Consider the following 15,895-nt stretch of genomic DNA (forward strand, 5'->3'; position numbering starts at 1 on the left):
CCAGGCAGATGGAGTGAGACCCACACAGTCCCCAGACCTGGCACCTGGGGACACAGGACCCTTGGTTAGGAAACCAGGTCTCTGCTGGTTGGACCCCTGAGGTGGAAACGAGGGGATTCCTATAACCTCCTGGGACGACAGAAATAAGTGTAGGGTCGGTCTCCTCTCCCCACATTGTCCCACAGAAGTCCTCCCCTTTCCCTTTGGTTCTGTGATATTAACTGTTTCTACAGCTGTTATGATCATGTTGAGCGCACTACCTTGGTTCTGGCAGGCTCGGTCCTTTCTCGTCCTGCTGAGGAGCTGAGAAAACACACCAGACGCAGGGCTGGAAATCGCAGGGCAGGTCTGGTCTCTGCTGAGTAGGACGGTCGACCTGAAGGAGCAACCTCACCTGATCCCATTGGCTTTTTGCCTGATCCATGTGCCTTGCAATCAATTCACCAGGTGAACCTACCTCTCATGCTTGTCCTGGTAAATTGGAATCATTTCCAGGAAACCCACCTGAGGAATCTCCAGGAGCCCCAGGGATGATGAACCTCGCAGGGATAAAGACCAAAACAGGCACAGGCCTGTATAAAGTGAATACCATAAAGTATTAATTCCTAAACACAAGTGAAGCTCACAGGTATTTTTCCCTTTTCTCTGAGTTTGATGGTTTTCAAAATAAAAAGTTTACGGAAAACATTAATGGTAAATGACTTTTGGTTCATGGGACCTTCTGAAGTTATTCTGTATGGGGAAGGGTTAATTTTAAATTTAAACTGGATCTGCTTCTGCAACTTTAACCTTTTTTGTCATTAGACACAGACATAATGGCCTGCCTGAGTGAGATAAGCTGAGCTGCCCACCTGTGAAGGACTGTAAGGAAAGGAAATTGACACATTCCCCTGCCCGAGGCATGCCATTCTAGGAGACATTTGCAAGGATTGAATAGTCTTTTTTCTTTGTTTTCTCATCTCCCCTCATCTCTGATCCTTAAAAGAACCTGGCAACCAGGCCCTGGTAAGAATGGTTATTTTGAGGTGCTAGCCTACCATCTTCTCAACTTGCTGACTCCCGGATTAAAAGTCTCTTCCTTGGCCTCAACTCCTTGCCTCTCGGATTCACCTACAACACACACCAAGTTGTATAGCAATGTTACTACAATAAGAAACAAAAGTGAATTTAATAAAAAGTGTGGGAATGAGACACACGCTTTTGGGTGTTTATGCTGGCATGTTCTTATTCTATTCTCTCATTTAAAGTTAAGGTTCTGGTTCCAGGGTAACCGCAGCAGCCCAGAGGAAATCCTGCCACCTTGTGACCATTCTCCGCCATAGCAACCTGGAAATGATTATAGCCGCTTAATAATCACAACTGTGGAGTGTAAAGATAGCTACCCTCAAAAACCCTCAGGAGTAACTAATCAAACAAAAATGAGAAAAAGCGCAAGCAGAAGTGAAGAAGGAATTCATAGGGCCTGGACTCCATCTTAGTCCTGTTCATGCTGATCATGCTCGGCCACCTTTCCAATGGACTCTGAACTCTGTTTGGTGCCTATGAAAACAACAACAGAAGGAGAAGACCCCCTCCAGACAGGGGAACCTTGAAGATCCTATCTAGGTTACTCATCGCCTAAGATAAAACATACACTAATCACCCCTTCCTCCAGACAGGCCATAAATTCTTCTGTATCAATCGGAGTGTAACCTCGGGTTTATTGATTATTGGCTAACTGACTGTTTGAGCACGTAGCACGTGAATGATGGGGTTACTGGGATTGTATTTTCCTTGGTTTATGTAAGTCTCAAGGAATTTGGAGTGGTGGGTTCAGACACGTACACACGGGGTGTAAAAGATTTTCACAAATGCTGGTCGGGGTCCTTGGCTAAGAGGAGACTCTGCCTTGGGCCCGTCGGTGTGATAAACTGCACTCCACTATCTGCATTGTCCTTCTGAGTGAGTTTGTTTCCCGGAACATGTGGCTACAACAGAAGCAAATATCAATAGGAAAATGCAATTCACAAAGTTTACAGAGAAAAGCATATGAAAATGTGAACAATGTGACGAATTATTAGAGATAAAGAAATCAAAACGACAATGAGGTTTCACCTCAGGAATGTCGTTAACAAGGCCATCACAAAAAAAAAGTGCAGGAGAAACGCTAGAGTGGGGTTAAGGAAAGGGGACCATTTCACGGTGCTGGTGCTCTGTAATTGGTAACAGCCATTCTGAGGACCACTGTGCGAGCACGCAGGCGCACGCATGTGTGGTAAACACGGAAGTGCCGTATGACCTGGCAGTCCCACTCTTAAGGGTGTAGGTGGACAGAATTGGATTCGGAAAAACCCATACACACAAGCGGACTGGCTCAAAATCGGGAAAGGAGTACAACAAAGCTGTATATTGTCACCCTGCTTATTTTACTTCTATGCAGAGTACATCATGAGAAATGCAGGGTTGGTTGGATGAATCACACATGGAATCAAGATTGCTGGGAGAAATACGAATAACCTCAGATGTGATATATGATATATTGTGCAGTTATTTAAAAGGGTGAATTAGATTTACATTTGTTGGCCAGGAAAATAGTCATCATGTATTGTTAGAATTAGAAAGTCTGCAGAGTGGTGAGAGAGATTTACTCTCAGATAACTCCCTGATAACTGCGGTTTCATATTCTCTGTGAATTTGACTACTCGGAGTATCTCTTTTAAGTGGAATCACACTGTATCTGTCCTATCATGTTTCACTTATTTGACTCAACATAATGTCTGCAAGGGTTTCCCCAGTGGCTCAGCAGTAGAGAACCTGCCTGCCAATGTAGGAGCTCCAGGAGATGCAGGTTCGATCCCTGGGTCAGGAAGATCCCCTGTAGGAGGAAATGGCAACCCACTCCAGTATTCTTGCCTGGAGAATCCCATGGACCGAGGAGCCTGGCCGGCTACAGTCCACAGGACGCAAACAGTTGGACATGACTGAAGCAGCTTAGCACACACATACACACTGTACGTATGCTCTACAAAACTTGTGAAAAAATAAACAAGAACTCTGTTGCCAAGTATAATTGGATTCCAACGTGGACTATGTTGGAAACTTTGGAAACTGGGTTTGAAGAATGCCGGTGCTTAGACTAGACCCTGACATGCTGAGATCCAGGCCCTGGATTCTGGGCATCCTGTGAGAACAGCACAGTGTTTTAAAGGAAGCTTGTTCCCTGTCTTTACAGTCCTTGTGCATGTAAGGGATGGGAGCTGTAGGGACCTGTCTTTTCTCCATTGTCCTGGATCTTGGCCACAGGAGACCTTCCAAAATAACTGTGCAGTTGTCATCATTGTTTGGGAGGCTGTTTTGGAACATTGGCTTAGTTCGGTGATGTGAGGGGATCCAGGAAAGGGCCAGCTGTCGGGAGGCCCCAGGACGCCAGGGAGCTGGGGGCAGATAGGAAGTCATGGGGGGCTGGGCTGCAGGAGCTCCTGAGGGGCCCTGGGGAGCACGATTCTGGCAAGTGTTCAGTCTTCATGGGGGGAATAGGGAAAGAGGGAGGAGAAAGGAAGGGGAGAATCAGGCTAGGTTGGAGGGAAGCTATTATTGGAGCTGGAAGAGGCAGAGAGGAAAGTGGTTCACAGAGGAGGGGGAGGGAAGAGATGATGATGTATTGTTTGGAGAGTAATTTCTCTGGCCTGGAGAACTTGTCCAGGGTATGATGGAAAAGCAAGTGGAGCAAGGGGGCGTGATGACTAACAGCCTGGTGTTGAGTCAGATGACACCTTGCCAGCTTTAGCAGTGTGATTGGGGTCAGACAACCTACACCCTCCAGCGGGCTGAGTAGATCTCAAAGGTGTGATGGAGGAGAGGGGCAGGTGAGTTTTAAAGGGACAAAAGGGTAATAATTTTCCTTTCTGTTGACATTTTCTTTTCACTTCATAGGCCTCTGGAAATAGCATAACATGAGTTGAAAACATTCCTTTCACTGGTTCTTGCACCCCCAGGGGCTCACAGAATCTCTAGTACCTTCAAAGTCTGCTCCAAGTGTCTGAAATTTTGTGACATGTGATGCATTAATTGTGGCTGTTGTTTAGTTTGTAAGTCATGTCCCACTCCTCTGCGACCCCATAGACTGTAGCCCATCAGGCTCCTCTGTCCATGGGATTTCCAAGGCAAGAATACTGGAGTGGGTTGCCATTTCCTTCTCCAGGGGATCTTCCTGACTCAGGGAGTGAATCTTCAACTTCTGTATTAGCAGGCGGATTCTTTACCATTGAGCCACCTGGGAAGCCCAAGATCTATAATAAGACATATATTTGGTCTTCATTCCCTTATCTGGCATAGGGTTCCTAAAACTCTTGGAATTTGCTGCCACAAGAGTGACAAAGGTGTCTTCTGTCATGTTAATGAGAAGACTTTTGGAAAGCCCCCAGGTCACCTAGAGAGGGGGCTGGTTGCCTGGGACACAACCACGTGATTAGAAGGTCAGCGCTTGCAGTCCCACCCCATCTCAGGGAGGGGAGCTGGAATCTGAGATCAGTCACCAAGGCGGATGATGTAATCCACCATGCCTCTGTAAGAAAGCCTCCCCCAAACCCCAGTGGCACCCCACTCCAGTACTCTTGCCTGGGAAATCCCATGGATGGAGGAGCCTGGAAGGCTGCAGTCCATGGGGTCGCTGAGGGTTGGACACGACTGAGCGACTTCACTTTCACTTTTCACTTTCATGCATTGGAGAAGGAAATGGCAACCCACTCCAGTGTTCTTGCCTGGAGAATCCCAGGGACGGGGGAGCCTGGTGGGCTTCCGTCTATGGGGTCGCACAGAGTCGGACACGACTGAAGTGACTTAGCAGCAGCAGCAGCAAACCCCAAAAGGATGGCATTCCAGGTGTTGGAGGTCTCATGGAGCTCCGCCTGCTTCCCACGTACCTTGTCATCATTTCAGTTCAGTTCAGTCATTCAGTCGTGTCTGACTCTTTGCGACCCCATGGACTGCAGCACGATAGGCCTCCCGGTCCATCACCAACTCCAGGAGTTTACTCAAACTCATGTCCATTGAGTTGGTGATGCCATCCAACCATCTCATCCTCTGTTGTCCCCTTCTCCTCTCACCTTCAACCTTTCCCAGAATCAGGGTCTTTTCAAATAAGTCAGCTCTTTGCATCAGGTGGCCAAAGTATTAGAGTTTCAGCTTCAGCATCAGCCCTTCCAATGAATATTCAGGACTGATTTCCTTTAGGATGGACTAGTTGGATCTCCTTGCAGTCCAAGTGACTCTCAAGAGTCTTCTCCAACACCACAGTTCAAAAGCATCAACTCTTCCAGGCTCAGCTTTCTTTATAGTCTAACTCACATCCGTACATGACCACTGGAAAAACCATAGCCTTGACTAGATGGACCTTTGTTGGTAAAGTAATGTCTGCTTTTTAATATGCTATCTAGGTTGGTCATAACTTTTCTTCCAAGGATCAAGTGTCTTTTAATTTCATGGCTGCAGTCACTATCTACAGTGATTTTGGAGCCCCCCCAAAAAAGTCTAGTCTCTCACCGTTTCCACTGTTTCCCCATCTATTTGCCATGAAGTGATGGGACCAGATGCCATGTTCTTAGTTTTCTGAATGCTGAATTTTAACCCAATTTTTTCACTATCCTCTTTCACTTTCAACAAGAGGCTCTTTAGTTCTTCTTTGCTTTCTGCCATAAGGGTGGTGTCACCTATATATCTGAAGTTATTGATATTTCTCCTGGCAATCTTCATTCCAGTTTATGCTTCATCCAGCCCAGCGTTTCTCATGATGTACTCTGCATATAAGTTAAATAAACAGGGTGACAATATACAACCTTGATGTACTCCTTTTTCTATTTGGAACCAGTCTGTTGTTTCATGTCCATTTCTAACTGTTGCTTCCTGATCTGCATACAGGTTTCTCAGGAGGCAGGTCAGGTGGTCTGGTATTCCCATCTCTTTCAGAATTTTCCACAGTTTGTTGTGAACCACACAATCAAAGGCTTTGGCAGAGTCAATAAAGCAGAAGTAGATGTTTTCCTGGAACACTCTTGCTTTTTCTGTGACCCAACGGATGTTGGCAACTTGATCTCTGGTTCTTCTGCCTTTTCTAAATCCAGCTTCCCTAGCACCCATCTGATTATTCCTGAGTTACATTCATTTATAATAAACGAATGTTTCTCTGTGAGCTGCTCTGTGGAATAAATACATTCAACACAAAGGATTCCAATCTACCAATGTGATTGTCAGCTGGCTTGCAAAGGTCCTGAAACGTTAACCATCAGTACTGTTAATAGTCCCAGCAGGCTGCAGCACGCCCCTGCATTGGTACACCTGTGTCGTGTTAGTGTTAGTCGCTCCGTCGTGTCCAACTCTTTGTGACCCTATGGACTGTAGCCAGCCAGGCTCCTCTGTCCATGAATTCTCCAGGCAAGAATACTGGAGTGGGTTGCCATTCTCATCTCCGGGGTTCTTCCCAACCCAGGGATTGAACCCAAATTGAACCACCAGGGAAGCCCACTTGTGTAACCATCATCCGGATCAAGGCTTGGAACATATTCATTCCCCCACCAGTTACCTAGTGCCTCCCCTTGAAGTCAATCCTCACCCTTATCCACAGCAAACTACTCTTCTGATTTCTATCATCACAGATTAGAGCTTCATATTCTAGAACCTCATAAAAATACAGTATACATATTCTGGTCTTTTTTTTTTTGCTAAGGTTTGAGATTCACCCATATTGTGTTTGTCTGGTTGTTTAACTTTTCAATTGTGCATTTGTATTTCATCGTATGGACAGACTACAACCTGCTGCTGCTGCTAAGTCGCTTCAGTCGTGTCCAACTCTGTGCGACCCCATAGACGGCAGCCCACTAGGCCCCACCGTCCCTGGGATTCTACAAACTAGCCCTCTATTAATGGACATTTGGGATGCTTTCATTGGGCATTTGCGACTTTTCTGAGTCATCTTGAAAGTACTTGAGAGGGTATGAAAACAGGAGTTTCTAATATTCTTGGCAAAGGCTTTTCTGGTGGAGAGAGCGGATGGGTCTTGATGCTTTAGATTTTGCTGCTGAAAATAAAAGAGTGGCTCTGAAGTGGCAGACGTTCAATAAATTTTAGTGGAATCTCAATTTGATAGAATTGTTTCTAGCCCAGTGACCAGAAATAGATTGCTTTTTGGAGAAGGGTCAGAATTAGTCTTTCTAGAGAAAAGAAAATCTAGTATATTAAAAAAGAAGCAAACAAACTGAAAACCTCGGAAATTCTAGCTTCTCATCTGATATATCAGTCCATTCCAGGAATTTTTTAATTCTAACAAGCAGGTGAAATATTCTATGCTAAAATTGTATGTGATGCTTTAAAAACCTAATTATGATACCTATTGTCTGATTTACTTTATACACATTTCCTTTTAAATGTATGTACATTATCTCATTTAAATGTTGCTGTCAGAATGCAAGATAAACCCTTCCCCATTTAAAGATAAGGAAAACTGAAACTCAGAGATGTTAGGTAATTTTCTCAAGTTTACAAAGTTAGTGGAAATTTGATCTCGGTTGTCTGACTCCACAATTCATGCTTTCTTCACGGTAAGGTGCTGCTTTAGGTTCACCTCTCAGCACAAGGCAGCACATATTATGGAAATAATTACTGCCCATTTTCCTTGATTTCCATTATTCCAGTAAGCACACTATATTGTATTTTCACTTTCTTTTTAACTTTCGCCAGCATACGTCCAATAGCCCCAGTGCACGTGTGCGTGCTCAGTCGTGTCCGACTCTTTGCGACCCTATGGACTGTAGCTCATTAGGCTCCCCTGTCCATGGGATTCTCCAGACAAGAATACTGGCGTGGGTTGCATTTCCTTCTTCAACAGGCCCAGTACTACCTCATTTAAGTCAGCAAATTGAATGTACCTGCCGAAGACTGTGCGTTGGCAAGACAGCATGCTGAAGAGTGCTCAGCAGGTGGCGCTGTTTCCATGCTATTGGGATGAAGTGCACAGCTGTCTCGGAGAAGGCAATGGCACCCCACTCTAGTACTCTTGCCTGGAAAATCCCATGGGCAGAGGAGCCATGTCCGACTCAGAGTCGGACACGACTGAGCGACTTCACTTTCACTTTTCACTGAATGCATTGGAGAAGGAAATGGCAACCCACTCCAGTGTTCTTGCCTGGAGAATCCCAGGGACGGAGGGAGCCTGGTGGGCTACCGTCTATGGGGTCGACACGACTGAAGCGACTTAGCAGCAGCAGCAACAGCAGCAGCAGCAGCAGCAGCAGCAGCAGCAGCACAGCCATCCCACCACTAGGCGGTGCTGTGCTGCCTGGAGAAGCGTCACTGCTAGAAAGCCCGATCCACTCTTCTTTAACCTGGCCCCAGAGCCATGGAGAAATCTGAGTGTATTCTTTTCTCCAGCGTGGAACCCCACAGTCGCATCTGCCTGTGTATTCATCCAGACAGAGTCTTAGTTAATAGGCTTCTGGATCAAGTTTAACCCACGAGACAGGCTTATGTTCAGCTCTTCTAGAAACGTGGGAAACCAGAGTTCCCTGCACCAGCCACTGAGTCCATCTCTCCCTTCTTCCCCTCTTATCTTCCAACATATAGTTTCTTTTAATCAACTTTTTATTGAAGTATATTTGGTTTACAATGTTGTGTTAATGTCTGCTGAACAGCAAAGTGACTCAGTTATAATACATTCTTTTTCAAAAATATTATTTTTCATTATATTTTATCATAGGATATCAACTATTGTTCTCTGTGCAATACGTAGGACCTTGTTTACCCATTCTCTACAGAAAAGCTTCCATCTGCTAACCCCAGCCTCCTACTTCATGCCTCTCCCAGTCCCCTCCCCTTTGACAACCACTAGTCTTTATGTCCATGATTTTGTTTCTGCTTCACACATGTGTTTGTGTCATATTTTAAAGACCACATACACGTGATATCATATGGTATTTGTCTTTCTCTTTCTAATTTATTTCACTTACTGCGAGAATCTCTTGTTGCCAAAATGTAGTTTTGATCCTACACATCCCAGGTCCAAGACAGTTTCACAGCAGTATTCTGTCCTGGCTTCTCGGCATGAAAAGAATTCTGAACAAGCCAGCCACGCCAATGGACAGAGGTGTCCCAGCTCCACCCTGGCATTTGTCTGAAGCAGAAGCCTGAGTGTGGTGCAGACACAAATCTGGATTCTGTTAACACACTGTCACTTGAGGCAAATCTGAATTTCTTTGGCAAGCCTTTGTTTTCCAGGGTGAAAGGAGCACGCCCCCTTGTCCTGTTCTTGCCACGTTAGCGCCTGGAGTTTCATCAGAGTTGGGTGGGAACGTGACACTGGGGAGGCTGTGTGACCTCAGTCAGAGGTGAGTGCTGCAAGCCTGACTTATCCTTTCCAAAGCCTCCTCTCAACTGGCCCTGGGCAGAGAGCAGAAGGCTGCAGGCTTCAAGACGCCTTGCCTCCTCCAGTTCTCCCAGCTGTGGAGTCAGCAGCTTCCTGGAGTCCAAAAGTCTTTCATTTCCTTGCGCAGGTTTTGACTTCCAGAAGTCTCCTCTCAGTCAAGCAGGGGCAGGAGGGAAGAGGGAAAATCCAGTATTAGAAGTGGAAGGATGTGAATCTGGTGGGAATGGAGTTGATCAGAATGTCAGAAGGACTTCCCCAGTGGTCCAATGATTAAGAATCTGGACTTCCACTGCAGGGGGCATGGGTTGCATCCCCTGGTTGGGGAACTAAGATCCCTCATGCCACTCAGAGGAGGAAGGAGTGGAGGAAATCTTGGATCCAGAGGACCCAAAGACAGTGATGCCTTTCCTGATCTTTGCTCTGTTTCCAGGGACGATGTAAGAGGTGCAAGAAGGTGGAGAAGGCCTTGAACTCAGGTCTTCAACCTTGTCAGCCCCACGGGCATCCTGGGTGTAATGGAGGGGTCAGAGCCCAGGCCAAGCAGACCTGAGTTTGAATCCCTGACCTACCACTGATGGAGCTTTGACTGCAGACTTGAGCTGGCTTTCTTCATGTGCAGAGTATGGATAGTAATTTTACATCCTAAGTTTGTTGTATTAAATGAGATAAATATATAAATATTATGTAAACGCTGTATACAGATTCATAGATATAAATCATATTATATATAGACGTAAGTGTTATTTGGACTTCCCTGGTGGTCCAATGGTTAGGAAGGCTCTGTGCTTCCACTGTAGGGGCTACAGGTTTGATTCCTGATTGAGGGGCTAAGATCCCACATGCATCGTAGCCAGAAAAAAAAATTCTTGAATAAAAATGAAAATACAACATAACTTAAAAAACAATAACAAATAAAAATTATATATATTATATATATGTAATTATGTATAGCTATAAATATTATATGTATATGCCATTGGTACAGGGGCTTGCAGGTGGCTGACAGTGAACAGTGGTAATCATTGTACTTCTCTGCTCTTGGTCAGTACCTTTGTTTAACCACGTGGAACTAATTCAGAGAAAACATGGCCTACTGTCCACAAGGGATTGCATTAGAAAAGAAAAATCATAGAACTTTTGGCCAGTTAATATAGTGTGAAAAGTATTGGAAATCCTTGAACTTTAGGCAAAATCAAGTGTGTGAAGCCACCAGGACCACAAGGCGAGCCTACCTCCACCAGGACAGTAGTGATGCCTGGCTCCCAGGCTCCTTCCTGCCACCACTCCCTGGCTGCTCCCCTGGGGCCCATCCGCCATGGCCAGGCCTTCCTTTGTGAGAGTGAAGGTTGTTTTTACCCTTGAAGAAGCCCAGATAATTAATCCTATGTAAGGGAGACTTTGAATCAGGTCCTTGGCTATTTTAGATGGAGGTGCTTATAGCAGCCAAATTAATACAATCATCCTTTAAATCCATGACCTGACTCCTGCCCACATCTCCAGCGTTAATTGTCACTATATCCCCATTTTTACCCCTGGTGCCCACCTTGTGGTCCCCTGGCCTGTGCTTGGCAGGTGTCTGTAACTTCCTGCCACTTCCAGCAGCATCCCTTCGCCATCCCACCCTTCTTCCCTGAGCCACTTTGCAGATGACTGTCCCCTCCTGGAGGCCTTCAGGATGGATGTAGCCATCCACCCCAGAATCCTGAACCTTCACCGCACGCGACTATTTATTTCTCCATCGTGTCTTCCAGGCTGTCACTTCCCTGAGAGTATATAGCCCCTTCCCACATCCAGCAGAGAACCCCAGGAAGAGCCCAGTCTGGGAGACACCTGTAGGGGTTTGCTGAGTGAAGGAATAAAAGGAATAAAATGAAGGAATAAAAGTGTGTTTCACTTTGTACTTAGATTTTATGCACATAAAGATTTCCATAAGTACCATCCAAGCCAGTGTCTCTCTGAACTGTACTGACAGTTTATGCCTTAAACAGTTGGTCTGATGCTTTCTTTATTGTTGATATATCTATCCAGGAATATGTTTAAGCTGCTACCAGAGCAAGCAGTTCACTTTTACTTCACATATTCATATATTCAATCCTTCAAATAGTCACCACCTGCAAAGGAAAGGTTTCCCCACCTCACTGAATGTTTCTTGTCTGACTCCAGGTGGCAAGGTCCTTTCTTCTTCTTTTTTTTTTCCAACTGGAGTATAGTTGTTTTACAATGTCGTATTAGTTTCTGCTGTACAATGAAGTGAATCAGCCATATATAAACCTCGTTGTTAAGTCACTCAGTCGTGCCCAACTCTTTGCGACCCCATGAACTATAGCCCAACAGGCTCCTCTATCCATGGGATTCTCCAGGCAAGAATACTGGAGTGGGTTGCCATTCCCTTCTCCAGGGCATCTTCCCAACCTAGGGATTGAACCTGGGTCGCCTGCATTGCAGGCAGATTCTTTACTGGCTGAGCCACCAGGGAAGCATATTAAAAAGCAAAGACATCAGTTTGCCAACAAAGGTTCGAATTGTCAAAGCTATGACTTTTCCTGTAGTCATGTATGGATGTGAGAGTTGGACCATAAAGAAGGCTGAGCTCCGAAGAATTGATGCTTTGAATTGTGGTGCTGGAGAAGACCTTAAAAGTCGCTTGGACAGCAAAGAGATCAAACCAGTCAATCCTAAAGGAAATCAACCCTGAATATTCACTGGAAGCACTGACGCTAAGGCTGAAGTTCCAATACTTTGGCTACCTGCTGTGAAGAGCTGACTCATTGGAAAAGATCCTGATTCGGGGAAATATTGAGAGCAAAAGCACAGGGTGGGATGGTGAGATGGCATCACTGACTCAATGGACATGCGTTTGAGCAAACTCCAGGAGATAGTGAAGGACAGGGAAGCCTGGCATGCTGAAGTCTGTGGGGTTGCGAAGAGTTGGACACCACTTAGCAACTAAATAACAACAGCAATATATATATCGCTTCCCTCTTGGAGCTCCCTCCCACCCACGCCCATCCCATTCTTCTAGGTCATCACAGAGCACTGCGCTGAGCTCTTTGAGCTGTACAGCAAGTTCCCACTAGCTCTCTGATTTACACATGGTAATGTACATATGTCAGTCACAATCTCCCAATTTGTCGCACCCTCCCTTCCCCCAGTGTGTTCACATGTCCATTCTCTGCATCTATGTCTCTATCCTCGTCCTGCAAACAGCCTCATCTGTACCATTTCTCTCAAAAGGCGGTAGACTCTGTCCTGTCTCCTGGTCCCGACTGAGCAGGGGTGCCCCTGGTGGTTTTGGACGTGGCTGGCTGGGGTGGGCTGCAGAGGACTCTGGGACATCTGTGTCCCTAGAGGGTTTGAAAGCAAGTCTGTGGCAAGGGGCGGGAGGTGGGGGAGGGGTGGTTTTAATATGGGGGCTGCTTTTCTAGGGCAAGGAGGGGTCTCCAGCCAGTCATGTTCTGGTAGCCCAGTCAGGGATCGTGTCCCCAGCAGGTGACTTCCAGGCGCCAGCTGGGGCTCTGATCTTGGTGACTGACAGATCCCACCCTCTTCTTCTCACCTTCCCAATCCACGAGGAGGCAGGAGGACCTCTGGGAGGTCAGGGTGGGGGAAGGCTGCGATCCATGGGCAGAGGGAAGAGCTGCTCTTGGGATGGACTTGTCAGGAGCGGAAGCAGAGCCGAGACTCTGGGAGAAGGCTGGTGGCCTTTTCGCTGCTGGTTGTCTCAGACCAAGTTGGGATAAAGGTTCTGGGAATCCAGTTTCTTTTTTTCTGGGAAGCGTGTACCTTCTCTGTTTCTCTGATCTCATCTGCCTCTCAGGTGTCCATGGGGGACAGCTCTCCTGCAGTGTTGGGGTGTGCATAAGCACATGGGCTCTGGAACTAGGCTTCCTGGTTTCAAATCCTGACCTTGCTTCATCATGGCTGTGTGACCTGGGGCCATTCACTCAACTTCTCTGTGATACGATGATGATCTGTTATCTTTTCTGTAATGTGGGGTTCAGCTCCAAAGGTTGCTGTGAAAATTATATAGAGTCATGCGTTAAGTGCTTACAGTGGTACTGGCCCAGCATAACGGTGGGTGCTCAGTTTACAATGGCTGTTACTGTTCTTTCCCTTCCACTGTGGTCCCTTGGCTCAGCAGGGACTCAGCAACCCTGCAACAGATGCGGCAGGAAGCGCTGAGGCCAGATGTGGTCTCTGCACTCAGGGCTTATGGTGTGGAGACGTGGAGACCAAAGCGAAATACTAAAAGTGAAGAATTAGCTTGTGCTAAAACGAATGCTGCTGATACACACGTGTTAGGGGTTCAGGAGAGCGCAGTGTGAGTTGAAGTCTTCACGGAAGAAGCAGAACTGGATTTGGGTCTGAAGGAGGGCAGAACATGGGGAATTGGTTTTATGACTTTATACTGGCCTCTTACTCCCGGCTATCTGAGTGGTTCTTGCTTCCCCATCAGCGCAGTCAAACTGGTTCACTCAGGGAAATTCCCAAATTCCATTGTACAGGTCGCCTAGTCATAAGCTTAGGCCACTGCTTGCTTTCTTTCTGTTTTTCGTTTAAAGATGTTATTTATTTGTCCATTTTTGGCCATGCCTTGTGGCATGCAGGATTTTAGTTCCCTGACCAGGTATCAAACCCACAACCTCTGCAGTGAAAGGGCAGAGTCTTAATAACCACTGCACCACCAGGGAAGTCCCATGTCTTTTTCTTTTTTTAAATAATCAGGTTTTATTTTTTAAACTTTTTGCCTTTTATTGGACTATAGCTGATTTAATTATACTGGGGTAGTTTTGGGTGGGCAAAGGGACTCAGTCCATACATAAACAAGTATCCATTCTTCCCCAAACTCCCCTCTCATCCAGGCTGCCACATAACATTGAGCAGAGTCCTCTGTATTATAAGTAGGTCCTTGCTGGTTATCCATTTCAAATATATCAGTGTGTACCTGTCCATACCAAACTCCCTAACTATCCCTTCCCCCCATCCTTCCCTCCTGTAACCGTAAGTTCTTTCTCCAAGTCTGTGAGTCTGGTTCTGTTTTGTAAGTTGATTTGTATCATTTCTTTTTAGATTCCACATAGAAGGGATGTCATGCAAGATTTCCAGTTCTCTGAGTTATTTCACTCAGTATGACAATTTCTAGGTCCACCATGTCTTTTTAACTGTGGAAAAATGCAGAAGTCCAGGGGCTCTGCCATCCCACTGAAAGGTCCAACCTCGAGGCTCAGCACTGCCCTGTCCCCCCACTCCCACCCCCCACCCACCCCAACCCATCCCTGCCCCATGGCTGTAGGTGACTGACCTCCCCATGAGTGAATCCCAGGCCTCTCTGCTGCCCTGGTTCCACACGGAAGCTGCAGGGCATTATGTACTGTATTAAAATACAAACAAAAACACCTGTCACTGTGTGTCCAGACCGGAGAAGGAGGATTGTCACCTCAGAGAACACTCAGCTATTGTTCCCCTTGGAGCCACGGACACCCAAGCCTGGGTTTTCCATCTCCTTCTGGCTCTGTCTTTGGTTTTTGGGCAGGCTGGGGCAAAGCTGAGTGCATTTTGGTGGGAGTCCTGGCAAGAGCATGAACAGTGTATGCAGAGCTTGTGCACGAGCTGTCGGGCCCAGCAGTTCTGAGTCAGGAGGCCTGGGGCAATGCCTAGAGCTCTGCATTGTTAACAAACAGAAACAGTAGTTCTGATGAGGGTGGGACTGGGATGACAGTCGAGCTGTAGCGAAAAGGACTTTGTCCAAAGAAGAAAGGTAGCCAAAGGTGAACGCCATAGCCAAGGAGCAATTCTGAACAGAGTGAAGAGGATATAAATGAAGGAAAACTGTCAGCACACAGACTCAAGAATGCCGAGCACAGGACTTTCCAGCTATATTTGAAGGAAGTCCCTGGTCCCCTGGACTCACCCCCATGCGGATGCTGAGGGGACAGTGGTTTGGTATCAACCCTACTTCACCCAGGGCATCTTCACTCTGACCTACTTTTGTGTATGTGGGTCTGTGTCAGACTTCGTTTGGAAAGTGGGGACTGCTAAAAGAGAAACTGTTACCCTAGAGATGAAGTTTCAGTCCCTGGAAACACCCAGTCTCCTCTGGAAACCTTTGGAGCATGATGCCGTCAGGCGCAGCTTGTTCAACCTTCAGAAGCAGGACACCTTTGAACAAAATGCTTCTGTCTTCCCTTGTTTCTCTTCTCTCTTTAAGCCACTTGTTCTGGAATTTTTGTGTCTTCCAGATCCATTTGAATCTTTCCTTAGAAAAAGATGCACATATGCACACACCAATGAACTCCAGCATTCAATTTCAGTGGGGTTCTTGGGCTTCATGAAGGCCATCCAAGAGTTTGGTAATCACTTTTCCCTCTAAACTTTCATTTTACTTTATTTTTTTCCCCCAAAGTTCCAGTGTTATTTTTTTTCAAGTCTTCTCAACTAGACCATAGTTCTGTTGAATGCAGAAACTGCATAGCCTCTATAATGGTGGTCTCTGAAGTGAAAGAA

The 15,895-nt window shown here is 46.2% G+C and overlaps 1 protein-coding gene and 1 long non-coding RNA gene across 10 annotated transcripts in view; one reads left to right on the forward strand and one right to left on the reverse strand.

Moving 5' to 3' along the window:
* Positions 1–416, reverse strand: part of LOC147342206 (cytoplasmic tyrosine-protein kinase BMX-like) — a 51,912-nt gene extending 51,496 nt beyond the window's left edge. For 3 of the 8 annotated variants that reach the window (XR_015157554.1, XR_015157549.1, XR_015157551.1), the window contains exon 1: positions 261–414. The gene's annotated coding sequence lies outside the window, so the exon portion shown is untranslated. Of the gene's footprint in view, positions 1–260 lie in introns of all 8 variants that reach the window. The other 5 variants (XR_015157552.1, XR_015157550.1, XR_015157548.1 and 2 more) reach the window with 3 other exon arrangements.
* A 79-nt stretch (positions 417–495) lies between these two features.
* On the forward strand, positions 496–1,680 carry LOC147342208 (uncharacterized). 2 transcript variants are annotated; one of them, XR_015157555.1, is made up of 3 exons: positions 496–628; positions 805–1,005; positions 1,248–1,680. It is a non-coding gene; the product is annotated as an uncharacterized LOC147342208 (long non-coding RNA). The 2 variants fall into 2 exon arrangements; XR_015157556.1 differs by having other exon boundaries at positions 1,266–1,680.
* The last annotated feature ends 14,215 nt before the right edge of the window (positions 1,681–15,895 follow it).

Source organism: Bos grunniens, chromosome 29, assembly GCF_055505025.1.
Source record: "Bos grunniens cultivar Pamir isolate PY7600 chromosome 29, Bosgru_T2T1.0, whole genome shotgun sequence".
Taxonomy (NCBI): Eukaryota; Metazoa; Chordata; class Mammalia; order Artiodactyla; family Bovidae; genus Bos; species Bos grunniens.